At 55.3% G+C, this 16,281-nt stretch overlaps 1 long non-coding RNA gene across 2 annotated transcripts; it reads left to right on the forward strand.

Moving 5' to 3' along the window:
• The first annotated feature begins 5,282 nt into the window (after window positions 1-5,282).
• LOC138414636 (uncharacterized) lies at window positions 5,283-13,332 on the forward strand. Of its 2 annotated transcripts, none has more exons than XR_011246951.1 (2): window positions 5,283-6,112; window positions 12,404-13,332. It is a non-coding gene; the product is annotated as an uncharacterized lncRNA (long non-coding RNA). The 2 variants fall into 2 exon arrangements; XR_011246940.1 differs by lacking the exon at window positions 12,404-13,332 and adding an exon at window positions 6,302-8,718.
• The last annotated feature ends 2,949 nt before the right edge of the window (window positions 13,333-16,281 follow it).

A 16,281-nucleotide genomic window follows, 5' to 3' on the forward strand; every position in this document is an offset into this window, starting at 1 on the left:
CCTTGGCATGGGCGTGTCACATGCCTGTTCCTTGCTGCAAGGGCGGCTGGGAGAGTGAGCCCTGGAAATGGGATTGGGGTTTTCAAAATCCGCTGAGAAGCAGGGGAGAGTGTGTGCTCCCTGAGACTATGAGGTCTCCCCCGCCTCCTGACCTAGGAGGCGATCTCTTAGCAGGAGGACCATGCGGGGTTGGGGACCTGCTGGGAGGAAGAGAGCTGTCTGCATGAAGACCTCTCAGCAAGCCAGCCATCCTCCTTTTGGGGTGATTTCTTTGCTGATGATCTCGTCTCGAAAAGTCAAAACCTTGCTGCCCGCCCTCCTAGCCCTTCCCACATGTGATGGAGCACTCAGTGTGTTCAGGATGTCCTTGCTCCCATCGGGGCTTCAGGCAGGTTCCACTGGGATGTCTGGACACGGGTGCAGAAAACCCCCTCCTCCCTGCAGATACTCTGAGGTGCCCGGGAGCCCAGGTGGAGGAGGTGGAAGGATGGGGCTCATTACGCCCCTCCTCGATCGTCTCTGCACCACGCGGCACCTGGGCAGGCCCCACGTCCAGGCGTCTCCACCATCAGGAGTCGGTGACAGAGAGAAGCAGACCAGGGCACCCTCGCCTCCCGCTGCTGGTGCTGAGTCCCGGACCGGCTCCATGCACTTGTCAGCTGAGATCAGGAGGCGGGACCTGCAAGGCAGGGAAGGGAATGGCAAGCAGGGGTGCAGAGAGCAAAGAGTTGACAGGGAGACGCTGCGCTTGGTGGCGCTGGGCAGCAGGGCACCCCTGGAGAAGGGGGCGGAGAGGTCCCCGCCTCCTTCCTGCCTCCCTGCTCCACAGCACGTGGTCTTGCCCGTGGAGACCTGAGAATCTTCCGAGGCCTGTGAGGGGTCCAGGGCAACCACGCTGCACAGGTTTATCAGAAGTCAAGGTCCGCTTTAAGAAAGACGTGGGCATGAGGAAATGACTGACGCTTGGTGACAAAGGGCATTTCCCCAAATGCTGCATGAAGTGTGTGGGCTCTGTCGGGGGGCACCACCCCCAGGGACGTCCCTAGCGGTGACAGCCCCTGGAGGTGATGACCCCTGGAGGTCACAAACAAGGAGGATGGAATCAACCAAAGGGCCTCAGGTCCACGCACACTCGGGCTTCACAGAGGCAGGAAATCTGACTGCCAGGGTGGGGCCGTCCAGAGGCTGCGGGTCCCTGAAACCATAGTGCGGGTGCTCCGGAATCCCAGGCCAGCGTCCCAGTCACTCACCTCCCGGCAGACAGAGCCTGAGTCCCCAGACTGGCCGGGGATGAACAACCCCCCAAGAGACTCACCTGCACCCCTGCCCTCGACCCTTGGACGGCATGTCTCGGGGATCCCTGTGACACACAGCCCTGCAGCTGAGCTGTTGCCCCTACAGACCCCCAAGGGATGGATTGGTTCCCCTGAGAAAGGCTGGGTCCTAACCCCAGGGCCTGTGAAGGTGACCTTACTGAGGAGCAGGGTCTTTGCAGAGGCACAAGCTCAGATGGGCCATTGGGGTGGACCCTGATCCCATACGGCTGTGACCCTGAAGGTCCCCATGACCCCTCAGAGTTGTGTCGGGAACAGGGGACGGGCCGTCTTGGATTAAGGTAGACTTATGTAAAAGTCAGAAGGGAAACCTGCCATGAAACCTGTCTGCCAGGAGAAATCAGATGAGACGGGCAGCTAGTTATGAATCTAAATCTGACATAATATTTAGACCAAGAAATGTCCGGGTGGAAATCAGAGACGAGACCACACTGACTCTGAGAACTAAAAAGGAAAGAAAAAAATTCTCTGGCCAAAATGTCCTTGATCAGTGGGTTCTGCCGCCAACCGCCCTCTCCCCAACCTCTGCCCCAAGGAAGGTGTGCCTGGAGGTCAGAGGGCCTGGGGTGGCCCCAGTCCGCTCCCCTCACTCACCTGTGTGATCGCCCAGGGGGCCAGGAGGGCAGAGGCCCCAGGATTCCTGCCAGGTGGACCCATGGTGACAGGGCTGGGGGCCAGGCTCCAGGCGCTGACCCAGAGCTGGCAGCAGCCTTGCTGGCCAGCCCTCCTGTTCTTCAGCCAAACCGGGAGGGCGTCAAACACATCAAAGACCCACTCAACGTTTTCATCAGTTCTGTTAGTGGGGTTCTCAATCAGATTTTATTTTTCAAAAGTATTTGGGCTGATGGTTTGACAGCAAGGACTCGATCAGCGACCCGAAGCACAGGGGTCACGCAATTTCTGTGCAGAAGCCAGCCTGTCTGTGCCCAGCAGAAGCCAACTAGAGATCAGGGTGGAAGCACAGGGTGTGTTTGAAACCCCTGCAGAAACGTGTCCTTAGAAACAGGCCTAAGAATAGCTTTCCGGGGAAGTCATAAAACTTTGCTGACAGATAGAAGGACCTGAGAAAATCGAGGATGACGCCACGTCAGATGGTGGGCAGACTCTGTTCTAAACATACTCGTTCACCCCCGATTAACTTGTAAAATCAAAGCAAATCTACTTGAAACCCCACAGATGTAACTGGAAAAAAAAGACTTTTCAGGGAACTTGACAAAGCGATTCTAAAATTCATATGGAAGTATAAATTGCAAGCACTTTTAAATTGGAAAAGCGAAGGATTTTTTTGGTTTTGTTTTTATTTATTTATTTTTTTGTTTTCTGTCCCACCAGCTGTTAAGGCACAGTGTCCCATACTTACACGAGTGTGGGGGTCGTGCAAACAGGACCAGGAGGAAGACCTGGAAAGAGGCCATTTATATTGTGAACCAGAGCTTAACAGATCCAGGGAGGGCAGATGGCCATTCACCAGATAACTTGGAAAAGTGGCTACTTTGCAGGAAAGATTACATTCCTGCCTCATACCATACACACAGATGAATTCCAGATATATTTATTAAAAACTTAAATGTGAAGAAGTAAGGAGTTCTAAATTTCTATAGAGGAAAGAGTATGTTCTGCTATTGACATGTGGGAATCCTCCTTCAAAAAGAGACTTTATGGCAAAATGATGTATGGATGTGAGAGTGGGACCGGAAAGAAGGCTCAGTTCAGTTCAGTCACTCAGTCGTGTCTGACTCGAAACTCCAGTACTTTGGCCACCTCATGTGAAGAAAGAAGGCTAAGTGATGAAAAATTAATGCTTCTGAACTGTGGTGTTGAAGACTCTTGAAAGTCCCTTGGACAGCAAAGAGATCAAACCAGTCAATCCTAAAGGAAATCAACACTGAATATTCTTTGGAAGAACTGTTGCTGAAGCTGAAGCTCCAGTATTTTGGCCACCTGATGCAAACAGCCTCAGGAAAAGGCCAAAGCTCATTGGAAAAGACCCTGCTGCTGGGAAAGATTGAGGGCAGGAGGAGAAGGGCAGAGGATGAGATGCTTGGATGGCATCACTGACTCAATGGATAGGAATTTGACCAAACTCTAGGAGACGGTGAAGGACAGGGAAACGTGGTGTGCTGCAGCCCGTGGGGCTGCGGAGTCGGACACGACTGAGCGCCTAAATAGCAACTACTACAGCTCCTCTAGGAGAGACCTGGCATTGTCTTCAAAGCTGGCAGTTTACTTCCAGTTCAGCTCCCAGCCCTCCAGCTTGGAGAAGCTCTCACACATTATACTAGGATTACTACACGTGACAACACGGTTTGAAAAGAATCAGAACAAAGCTCAACACCCAAACACTGCAGATACAGACAGGGCTGACCCCCTTCACACTGGGACTCTCCGTGTCAGTGAAAAGCGTTAACACGGCGGCTCCAAGGCCCTGCAGGTGAAGACTGTGCATCTCAACCCCTGGGCAGACCCAGGCCCCTCAGAGCCCCACTCCAGGCAGTGGCGGCCCGCCTGTGCCCCTGTCCTCACTGACTGGCCTGAGCTCGCCAGGGGCCGGACTAGGGGACCGTTCCGCCTGCAGAGGACGCAGCCCTGGGCCTGGCGCTCTGCACCCTCAGGAATTGTCTCAGTGAGGTTTTCTGACCCACAGCTAAAGTTTATTGTCTTGGCTTCGCTTTAATTCATTATTTTCTGCCTTTTTTTTTTTTTACGACTCAGTAAAATTCAGAGGCAGTATGTTCTCTGTGAAGCTCTCATGCCATTGGGTGTGATGTGCTTGCAAAGAAGCCCAAGTGTGTCCTGTGGCTGGATTCGGCCCGTCTGCAGGGGTGCCTAGGAGCTAAAACCAGCCCGTTATGCGTGGGTCAGGAAACACAGTCTGGTGCCAGCCGGGCGGGAGGGCTGGGGTCTTCATCCAGACCCCTCCTGAGCACCCGTGGTTCTTCTGTGTGTGCGGGCAGCAATGTGTGGAGGTGTGAACACCACACTGCCTCCAGTCTGTCCAGTGGAGCCTCCCACCCAGCGGCCGCGGTGCTTACCAGGCCCCTGGGTGCTTTCAGAGACCCCCCATGCCGGGGAGCACCCATTTTAATGGGGTCTCTGTGGAGCAGTTGATCTCTGGGGGCACCGGGAACCCCAGCACTGATGCACTTCCCAAACCTCTTTAGAGAGAATTCCCTGGAGTTCTTAAAATACAGATTCCTGGGCCCAGTCTGGACTGGTTAACCAGGAGCCTGGGCGGGGCAGAGCCTAGGGGTCAGGTGAGAGGAGCCAGGGCTGGGAGGAGCGAGGTGGGAGGAGCCGGGGGTGGGAGGAGCCGGGGGTGGGAGGGGCGAGGTGGGAGGAGCCACCTTCTGGCCCAGGCGCACCCTGTTCGCCCATTCCTGCTTCTTGCCCTTCAGCTTGTAAAAGGGTGAGCACCCTCCGCCTTCCCCACTGAGGCTCCCCCAACCCTGACTGCTCAGCCTCGCATTCCAGTGCCTGGCATATAGTTGGTGCTCAAGAGATGTTTGCTGAACAAATGTGGCTTTGAACTGTCACTTCTGCTCTGGGTAAAAGTGCATATGCATGTGAAAGGGCATTGCACCCAGAGTTCTTAAGGTTTCAGAAGGCATCTGCCCTGCGGAACAGTCCATGAGTCGGCACGTAGCAGCCGCACCGCCTCACCAGGGGCACGCAGAGCTGTGGCACCTCCCGCGGCGGGCCCTGCTTTGTCATCATATAACAGGATCACGGGGACCCCTGTGCTCAGCCCCACCCCCCGGCACAGAAGCCCCCCGGGTCTCTCTGAAGGGGCTGGTGGGGAAGGGTCAAGCCAGGTGGCCAGGCCTGGCTGGGGTGTGACCCTCTACCCTCCCCGCCCTGAGAGTCGGTGGCCAGTGCCCAGCGGTGGGTGAGGGTGTGCAGCAGGGAGGGGTCCTTTATCAGCAGCAGCAGCTGATCTGAGGAGCCTAATCGTCCGTTTCCTGTGGGCCATTGATCCTCTAACTGAGTCTCCAGCTTCAGGCCAGCTGTCTGCCATTCCGGGTGCTCACAGCCTTCTGAAAAATGTCAAGTTTTCCTGGTATCAGCAGGAAAATAGGAAATGGCTTGGAAAAGGGGGCTGCGTCAGACAATGGTTTAAGGAGGCCCAGCTGTGGATAAACAGTTCTGGTTGCCCTTTGGACTCTATGGATTTAAACACACGCTCGGGAATGTGTGTTCTGTGCCAGGAGATAAACAACCTACAAAAGAAGTAGGCCAGCTCATGTTGTCGGTGGACACAGGAGGGGCCGGCAGGGGGCCCCCAGCGGCTCGATGCAAGGACTCACCCTGGGGCCTGCGCCGGCTGTGGACAGGTGCACAGCTCCCAGGAACTCAGCGCGTGCTGGGCGGTCAGCGCGGTGCCGGGCCCGGCCAGATGGGCCCGCTCTGCTGCCCGGGGAGGGGGTGTACGTGAGACCTGCTCATTTCTGTGGCCCGTCTGCAAGCAAGCAGCCTCCAGGATTTGTTTAGGGTCTTCAGAAGTGGCTTCTGTGTTTTTTTCTACCGGAGTAGGGCATTTGGGAACTGATATTAAAAGGTACGGGGCTTCCCTGGTGGCTCAGTGGGAGAGAATGCGCCTGCCAAGCAGGAGATGTGGGGTCGATCCCTGGGTTGGGAAGAGATCCTGGAGGAGGGAACAGCAACCCCCTCCAGTACTCTTGCCTGGAGAATCCCATGGGCAGAGGAGCCTGACTGAAGTCCCTGGGGTTTGCAAAGAGTTGGACACGACTGAGCGACTAAACAACAGCGACACATTAAAGGTACACTTGCCCCGGGAATAAAGTTCCTGGAAGTGGGTGGGAAAAATTAGGCGTGGCCTGCACAGCTGTGGGTGAAAGTGCCCCTGAGGGAGCCGTATGCTTAATGTCCCTGCGAGTGACTGAGGTGCCAGAGCCCTCCTCCTGGGTGGGGGGCTGAGCTCTGCACCCCCTGTTGTGTTGGATCCTTAGGCCCGCACACCTGGTGGGGACGCCCCTGCGGCCACTTGGTTTCTAAGACTACGATGCGGATGAGCCCCAGGAGCAGACGGCGCTGCCGGGGAACTCGACTCCCGAGGAGATGGGGGGCCTTGCCCCCACCCCCACCCCCGCTGGCTCCTTTTGTCACCAGGCCACCTTTGCCGCATGGTGGCCTGGGCTGAGTTCAAGGGCATCTTGTCTGGTCTGAAAGGTGTGATCTGAGCACCACCCCATTGCAAGCCAAGTTCCGGGGCCCAGCAGGAGAGGGGCTGCCAGGTCCTGTGGGAGCAGAAGGCTTTGCTGGCTGCGCCAGGCTCCTTCTCTGTCGAGAGGAGGATGCAGCCAGGCCTGCCCTCAGCCTGCCCCCCACCCACGTGCCCACTGGTGCCTCAGGCCGCCCGCTTGCCCAGGCCACAGCTGTGGACACTGTGGGGAGATATTTGGCAACAATGACGCGCGAGCCGCTTCCCGGGGGCTCCGCAGGAAAGGCTCTGCCTGCCGAGGCAGGAGACCCGGGTTCGATCCTTGGGTTGGGAAGACCCCCTGGAGGAGGCCATAGCCACCCACTCTTGTATTCTTGCCTGGAAGATCCCATGGATGGAGGAGCCTGGCGGGTGCAGTCCATGGGGTTGCAAAGAGTCGGACAGGACTGAGCATGTCAGGTAGCCTTGTTTGTAGGCTCACAGTGGTTTGCAGATACAGCTCTGTGGTATTGCTTGTCTGTTCTGAAGGTCAGTCGGTGGCCTTCAGTAACCTCCCCATCCTCAATTATTATTATTTTTCATGTTCCGGGAAGGAACTAGGAGTCCAGTAGATGCTGAGGGCTCGCCCAAGTGGAGACACAGCTGGGTAAACCCAGCTCTGCAGGCTGGGCCCCAACCTGCTGCTCTGAGATCAAGGAGCAGGGGTTTGCAGAGCAAAGGATGAAACAGGATGGATGGAGGAGAGGAAAGAGGGCGTGCAGAAGGTCTGTTTACACAGCAGTTAGCGTGGGAAGAGCCCCGCTTTGCAGTTTTGGCCCTCGGCTCTCTGAGTCCGGGGGGCTCGTCCACGCAGCGAGATCCCTCTTCACCGAGCAGCTGTTCCTAGGACTCAGAATAGCTCTCCATGCATTTCGTCCTTTCTGCACTTCCCTTTGTGTTCTCACATACAGAGTCCATTTGTTTCAGACTTTCAACTACATGGATGCAAACGCACTTGAGTTTCCTTCTCCTGGATGAGTGTCCTCAGCTCTCTCACCTGGGCCTCACTTGGGGCAGAGCCTCTGGATCTCCTCTGCTGCCCCATCCTAGGTGTTCTGGGAGGCTATGACCACAGACCCACCACCCCAACTCACAGCTGGACTACATTTCCCAGCATCCTCTGCCTATATGGACTACACTTCCCAGCATCCCACCTTGTTAGGGACTATACTTCCCAACATGTAGTGCTTATAGGAAATGCTGTGACTCAAGTTCTGGCCAGTGGAATGTGGGGAGCCATTTGGGTTTCCTCCAGACCTGTCCCAGGAAGATCCCACCTGTGCTGCTTCCCTCCTGGGAGAGAGATACCAGGGTGCTCTTGGAAGCCTCATGTTCCAGATGGCAGCCCCTCCTTGCCTGGATCCCTGAGTGACCACCTGGAGTGAAGGACCACCTCCCTGCCCACTCCTGCAGCCACCCCCACCGTGACTTCCATTTTATGGGCTGGTCTATTAGATACTGTAGCCCAGACTCTGCTAGCAAACACAGTCCCATAGCCAGGGGATGGCAGAAAGCCAGTTGTCACTGTCCACCAAGACCTCCAGATCACTTCTGTATAACTCGCCCTAAGGCATGCGCCCTAAGGTTCCATCAGCCCTCGGTGTGCCCATTGGCACTGCCGAGTCCTGATGAATCAAGGCCCCCCATTCCCCCCACTCCCCCAGACCCTCCCTGCAGATTGGCCTGAGAGCAGGACAGGCAGGGCTGGGAGCTGTCCCCGAAGCAGCCTCCTGCACAGAGCTCTGCAACAACGGCTCGTGTCCCTAGATTGGGACATGCAGCAACGTGCCTGCGGACAGATGGCAATTATTTCTGAAAAACAGCTGAAGGCCGAGCAGCAAACCATGTGGCCTGTGGCTGCCAGTGAGGGGCTGGGGGTGGGGATGACAGCCTCTCGGGTCAGGTCCCAGGCTCTCAGGGAAGCAGCCCCATGCTCGCAAATGCACCGCTTTTCCCTAAAAGAACACATTCCTCATTATTGGGCTTTCTCTGGCATGAAAGGAAGAGTTTTTGTATGAAGAAGAAGGCGCTAGTCATCCACCAATCACAGAAAAGTAACTGACGCAGCCCCCCCCTCCTGTTTCACCTCCCATGACGTTAGTCCAACGTTAGGGCCGGTGACCTGGGGACACCTTTGGTTTCCCATTAAATGAAAATGAGAATTGTCTCGAGTGATGAATTATCTAGGCGATCCAGCCAGGAATGAAGTATGCCTGGGCTCAGAGAGAAAACAAAGCACACGGCGTCCTTGAGCGAGGCTGGCCTGCGCACTTTTCCTTCCTGGGCTGGCTTCCCCGGGGGGCGGAGGGTGAGGACAAAGGGCCAGGCCTCCTGGAGAGTCTGGGCTGGGGACGCAGAGCCTGAGGGCACTTGAGCCCCTGGGGGTGTGCACCGGGCTGGGCTTGCGCATTTGTGAGGGGAGAGGAGGGCGCAGAACCCGGCTTGGGCCTCTAGCCTGGCCCTGTCCTTGCCTGAACCCGCTGCCTGCTGTCAGTCAGTTGCACCCTCGCTGCCCCTCCACAAGGAGCTGCCTCTGCTCACAGGACCCAAGTCAGTGGGGGACAGTGGGCCCCGGGAGGGGTACCCTGGTGGGAGGGGAACACACTGCAGGGAGATGGGGAATGGTGACATGGTGATCACTGTACAGAAGGGGCCTCCACAACCCCAGCTCTCTGTTTTACACGGGAAGGGACCATTCCAGAGCCCTGGGAGTTTTGTCTGAACCCACAGATCCTGTCGGAGCTGAGGGGTCAAAGCCCTGCCCTGGGGCTGCTCAGGCTGCGGGGTTGAGGGACCATTCGAGGAGAAGCCAGGAGCTGGGTCTTCCCAGACCGAAGCGGGGCGGAGGTCCGGGTCTGCCCTGTGAGTGGGGGCGTGCGAGGTGGGCGTGGCTGCATGGCTCTGAGGACCGTCTCGGGCTGGGGCGGTGATAGTGGCCTCCCGGAGCGGCCCCTGAGAGAGGGGAGCTGTGGCGAGAGGACACGAACCCACCGGCTGGGGTCCTGCCCAGGCAGGCCGGGGCTCCCCTGCGTCCCCAGCGCCTCTGTCCACCCGCCCCCCCCCCCCCCGCTCCATCCCCTTTCCCCGGGAGGACAGGGGCTCCCGTCCCAGATGGCCACCCCCCGCCAGTGGGCAGCCCCCGCTCAGCGGCCACCTCTGCCTCGGCCCCAGGGAACCCGAGTCAGGGGCCGACACGCTCACCCAAGGGGCACTTGTCTGTCCACGTGTGTTCGTGACATCAGCGTGCTTCCAGTTTGAGACTCATAGGAGCCGGCCCTTCTCCCCATCACACTCCTTCTGATGGGAGGACTCCCTGTGGAGGGATATTTTTGCTTTAGTTTCCCAGGGCTGACGTAGCAAGGGCCCCAGCGGATGCCTACCTCCCCCGAGCACGTTCCCTCACCATCTGCAGGCCGGAAGTCCAAGAGTGAGGCTCCTTCTGAGCTCTGCGGAGAACCCGTTCCAGGCATCCCTCCTGTTTCTGAGTTTGCTGACGAGCTGTGTGGTCCTTGGCAGGTGGACCTCCGTCTACATCTTCACTCAGGACTCTCTCTGGGGGCCCATTTGGGCCCCAACTTCCCCTTTTTATAAGAATACCAGTCATGTTGGATTCAGGACCACACTACTCTAGCGTAACTAATCCACACTACTCTTATCCTAGCTAATAACATCAACAATGACCCTGTTCCCAAATCAGGTCACTGCTGAAGTCCTGGGGGGTCAGAAGTTCAAAATGTGAATTTTGAGGATCTTCCCAGGTGGTGCTAGGGGTAAAGAACCCACCTGCCAATGCAGGAGATGCAAGAGTCGAGGGTTTGATCCCTGGGAAGATCCCCTGGAGAAGGAAATGGCAACACGCTCCAGTAGTCTTCTTTTTTTCTTTTATTAAAATTTATTTATTTTTAATCGAAGGGTAATTGCTTTATAGTATTGTGTTGTTGTTGCTATTGCTAAGTCACTTCAGTCGTGTCTGACTCTGTGCGACCCCTAGACAGCAGCCCACCAGGCTCCCCCGTCCCTGGGATTCTCCAGGCAAGAACGCTGGAGTGGGTTGTCATTTCCTTCTCCAATCCATGAAAGCAAAAGCTGAAAGTGAAGTCACTCAGTCATGTCCGACTTAGTGACCCCAGGACTGCAGCCTTCCAGGCTCCTCCATCCATGGGGTTTTCCAGGTGAGAGCACTGGAGTGGGCGCCATCGCCTTCTCTGGGTATTGTGTTGGTTTCTGGCAAACATCCGCATGGATCAGCCATAGGCATACATATGTCCTCTTCCTGCCCCAGTATTCTTGCCTGGGAAATTCCATGGTCAGAGGAGCCTGGTGGACCACAGTCTATGGGGTCAGAAAGAGTTGGACATGACTGAGAATACACACACACACACACACACACACACACACACAATGAATCTTGACGGGAACACAATGCAGCCCACAGTGGGTAACCTAGTAGGTAAAGTGACTGTCACAGAACTCTGCCAATCAGACCCGTGAGTGGCCCTCCTTGGTTTCCCCATGGTATCCAAGGATGCTGCCCTTGACCCTTCCTCACTGCCACCTGCAGAGCTCCTGACCAGCCCCTCCTCCGACCTCTCGGGACCATGGAAGCCAGTTTATCCTCCCTCCACCAAATACAGACACCGTCCTAGACGATGCTGAGGCCCCGTGGGTCACGCACTCACCATCCTCGCTCCGAGCCCGCAGCTTTCTCAAGATTATTGACCTTCACCATTACTCAAGCAGACATGCTCATGACCTTCTGCTGTGTGTTGGCATCACACTGAGACTCAGATCTGTACCCATGGTCTCTACCACAGCCCCCTGCCTCCTGCATCTTCACCCTCTGACACCTGCCCTGTGACCTGATCTGGAGGTCAACTCCTGTACTGCTCAGACCCTTTGCGTCACAGAAACCCAACCTCAGTGACTGGCTTTCCCGGAACAGGAACGGATGGCCACAAGCACAGCTGGACCCGTGGGCTTGGGGGAGGTGGTCTGTTCTTTCTAGGCCCCCCTGTCCTGTCCCCTCCCCTCCTCTGAATCAGTTTGGACTGACTTTGTTCTTCAAGCATGTGTCTCCACCTGGTTGCCACGGCGGCCACTGGAGCCCACGTCTGGGTTCTTCTGGCTTGTGACCCAGAATAAAGAGAGATTTTCCTTCTGGCGGAGGTCAAGTGTCAAATCTCATCAAAGGGCTCTGACCGGCTGTGCTTGGCTCTCATGTGGTCACTGGACCGGTCATGCCTGCAGGCGTGGCAGGACCAACCCCACCAGTGCCGAGGGGTAGCCTGGCACGTCACTGAAGTTCTGTCCAGTCAAGCTGTCTGGCTTCACCATTTTGACCAGTAGACGTTTTCATCCTGAGAGTGTTTCTGACTCTGTGTCCATGCACCATTGTCTTCATCAAAATTGTACCAGCAGCTCTGGAGGTCTGCCAGGGAAGCGTTTTCTGAAGCTGATCCCATTAAGTCGGTTTACTTCTTGGATCACTTTATACACAGAGCAGTTAACCAGACTGTTTCCATTTTCATTTTCCGTGACAATTTGATTCATCCATTCTTGTGGGGTTTTTTAGGGTTTTGTTTTTGTTTTTAATGATCTCTAATTTCAACAAGTCTATCTTCTGCTAACGCGTGTTCTTTTGTGGCTATTACTTCCACAAAGCCAATTTCTTGGGTAATTTGCACAGATCAAAACTTTAAGGTTTTTTTTTATTCTTCTGTCAATCTGAATCAACGAATTTAACGTGTATTTTTACATAATGTCAGTTTCATTTTCTGTTAATTATTTCTACCAGCTATCATTTTCCCTGGTTCAGTTTCATAGTTTCCAATATTATTTAACTTATATGCAGAGTACATCGTGAGAAACGCTGGACTGGAAGAAACACAAGCTGGAATCAAGATTGCCAGGAGAAATATCAATAACCTCAGATATGCAGATGACACCACCCTTACGGCAGAAAGTGAAGAGGAGCTAAGAAGCCTCTTGATGAAAGTGAAAGAGGAGAGCGAAAAAGTTGGCTTAAAGCTCAACATTCAGAAAATGAAGATCATGGCATCCGGTCCCATCATTTCATGGGAAATAGACGGGGAAACAGTGGAAACAGTGTCAGACTTTATTTTGGGGGGGCTCCAAAATCACTGCAGATGGCAACTGCAGCCATGAAATTAAAAGACGCTTACTCCTTGGAAGGAAAGTTATGACCAACCTAGATAGCATATTCAAAAGCAGAGACATTACTTTGCCGACTAAGGTCCATCTAGTCAAGGCTATGGTTTTCCCTGTGGTCACGTATGGATGTGAGAGTTGGACTGTGAAGAAAGCTGAGCACCAAAGAATTGATGCTTTTGAACTGTGGTGTTGGAGAAGACTCTTGAGAGTCCCTTGGACTGCAAGGAGATCCAACCAGTCCATTCTGAAGGAGATCAGCCATGGGATTTCTTTGGAAGGAATGATGCTAAAGCTGAAGCTCCAGTACTTTGGCCACCTCATGTGAAGAGTTGACTCATTGGAAAAGACTCTGATGCTGGGAGGGATTGGGGGCAGGAGGAGAAGGGGACGACAGAGGATGAGATGGCTGGATGGCATCACGGACTCGATGGACATGAGTCTGAGTGAACTCTGGGAGATGGTGATGAACAGGGAGGCCTGGTGTGCTGTGATTCATGGGGTCGCAAAGAGTTGGACACGACTGAGAGACTGAACTGAACTGAATATTAACAATGATTTTTTTGTTGTTCAATTTTCATCTATAACAATTTTTATTGCATGAAATTTCAATTTTTGTTGACTTTGTTTTATGTTATTTCTACCAATAATAATACATTTGAATTGGGGAAAAAATCCAATGCTTTTTTTTTAGCTAGTACTGAAAAAAATGGCATGTAATTACCCTTGGATAATTGCTCTTGTTCACAACTGAATTTTATGTCTTATTCAGTTCTTTCATGAACAATGAATAAGCCTCTGTCTTTGACAGAACAAAGTGTTTGCCAAAAGGTCAGAATGAACCCAGATGAAAGTGGCAAAGTCCACAACAACCTTTTGGTCCTTGCAGAGGCAAGTGGGACGGAGAGCGGGGGAAGGAATTACCCTAGAGAAGCTGAGTGTTGCTCCTACAAGAAAGGTGATGGGAAAAAAGGCTTGGCAATAAAATGAAAAATGACGGGGTCGTGTTCATCCATCTCCCGATGCCTCAGGCCTTTGCTATTTTCATCCAGTGGCACCCACAGCTCCCCCTGTCCACTGATGCCCCTCTGACTGCTTCCTCCCCAGAGTCAAGTGAAGGCGCTTTGCTCATTACAAGCACTACTCTCTCGACTGTCAACGGAAAAGAAATGCACAGCATCAAAGCCAAGAGTTATGCTTTATTTGGTGGCAAAACTGAGGCCTTAAGTGCGGGACACAGCATCTCAGGTGACTCTGAGGGACAGCTCCAAAGAGACAAGGCATGGTGGGAGAGGGGAGTGGGGCAGGATATATAAGAGTTTTTGCAACCAAGGCCAGGTAGTTGGGACATTAAAGGATTACTGTTAATTAAAGAAAACTAGACGTTGTGAGCTTCCCTGGTGGCTGGGACGGTAAAGAATCTGTCTGCAATGTAGGAGACCTGACCCTGGGTCAGGAAGATCCCCTGGAGAAGGGATGGCGACCCACTCCAGTATTCCTGCCTGGAGAATTCCATGGCAGAGTAGAGTGTGTCTGTATCTGTCACTCAGTCGTGTCTGACTCTTCGAGACCTCATGAACTGTAGCCCACCAGGCTTCTCCATCCATGGGATTTTCCAGGCAAGAATATTGGAGCGAGTTGCCATTTTCTTTTTCAGGGGATTTTCCCAACCCAGGATCTTCCCAACCCAGGAATCAAACCCAGGTCTCCCCCATTGCAGGCAGACTCTTTGGAAGCAGCCATCGGGAAGCTGATAGGATTCTTGCCTCGAGAATTCTACGGCAGAGCAGAGGGTCTGCAACTATGCAAGACCTATGGCCTACAGAGCCTGCCATTGGGAACCTCCCTGGTGGCTCAGATGGTAAAGAATCTGCCTGCCATGCAGGAGACGTGGGTCCACCAAGAGCTGGTCACAAACAGTCACGGAGAATCGGCCGCGGCCGAGTGACTGGGCGTGGCTCAGACACCTCAGGCTAAAGAGTCCAACGACTCTCTGCGGATGGGAAGGTGCAGGGGTCTGGGCTCACTGCGGTCCTTCCTTTGCAGTGCACTCAGCTCTCTGGGCTCAGCGTCCTCAGCTTTCTCATCCTGAGTCCTCGTGGGTGCACCTCTGCGGGCGGCTGTTGTGTGATGGCTTGATGACTGCAGCCTCCTTTGTTTCCTGATTCGGCAGGAGCGTTTTCATTCACAGTAGCCGCTTTGCCACTGCCGGTCCACTAGTACCCGGACCCCACGCCCCTTCCCCTGTCCACTCATCTCTCGGGATGCTGACCACAGCTGGATGAAACGCAGACACCACCGCTCGGCGCCCAGTGAGCAGGCGCTCCAGGCCCGGCTGCCACCCAGGGCTGCCCAGGAGTCTGTGTCTGTCTCTCTCCTGCCCCTCAGGAGAAAAGATCCCCCTCTCTGCTCAGGGACTCTTGCCTCAGCTTCCTGCCCTCTCTGCAGAGGCCCTGGCGCTACACTCCTCTGAGTGGACAGCTCAGGGGAGACCCTGTCCACTGTCCTGCAGCCCCACTGAGAACCTCCCTGCAGCCCTCCCCAGCGTGGAGATCAATCCCTCCCATGTCCTGGATCCACCCCCCCAATGCCCCCAGCTCTTTACGCACCATCTCCACTGACCATCACCTCATTTCTGTTGCATTCATGTCCTTGCAGGGGGCTGCCCCCCACCCCACCCCCCAAGGCTCCTCTGACCCTGTGACCTCCAGGCTCTGGAGATCTGGACGCCTGCCCCTCCCCACCATCCGTTGGTCCCATCTGACCTCTGACCTCCCTCCTCCCCTCTTCAGGACCTGCCTCTTCTAAGGATGCCCCTTCTCTCGGTGACTCCCATCTGGATGTGGCCTTCCTGCCTCTTCGGTCTAAACCCTCTGTCCTCCTGCCGGCCCCACCGTTTGCCAGCTTCAGCCCGGATCCCGGGTTTTCCCCTCAGGTCGGACACCTCCTTGTCCAGGAGGGAAGCTCTGTTCCAGACTCTTCCTTGCGTCTGCATTCCCAGGCCTGGCCCAGAAAGGCAGTCATCCTGCAGGCACCCTGGGTCCCGCCTGCTCCCGCCTGGGCGTAGGCCCCACGGCTCCGTGTGTCCACCTTCCCTCTGGCCAAGTCCTGAAGCTGGGCGCCTGGCCCAGCAGTGCCCTCGGGTGAGCGCCCTGTCCAGCTTAGAGGAGGAGGAGGGGGTGATGCGCATCAAACTCAGCGGCCAGCCCCTCCCAGCACCGTGACCGCTGCTGGGGAAGGTCTGGGGATGGGCAGCCGTCCCCGCTGCCCTAGAGGTGGACGCCGTCATGTCAGGCTGCAGACGGGGGTGCCCAGTGGGATGGGGCTTAGTGTTGAGCTTGGGCTTGGGAGGCAGCAGGGGCTGGCCCCTCAGTGCCAGCTGCTCCAGCCCTCCCTGGTGTGCTCTAGGCCCTGATTGTCCATCGGCCCCCAGAGCTCCAGGCCTGCTGATAAGCTCCTGGGAGGCGGGCGGCGGCACGGGTCTGCTGCCATCGGCTTGAGGCCTGAGGGCCCTCCACTTGGCTGGGGCTTGGGCTCCAGGGCTGGAGGCAAACACTCAGC

Source organism: Ovis canadensis, chromosome 1 (assembly GCF_042477335.2).
Source record: "Ovis canadensis isolate MfBH-ARS-UI-01 breed Bighorn chromosome 1, ARS-UI_OviCan_v2, whole genome shotgun sequence".
Lineage (NCBI taxonomy): Eukaryota > Metazoa > Chordata > Mammalia > Artiodactyla > Bovidae > Ovis > Ovis canadensis.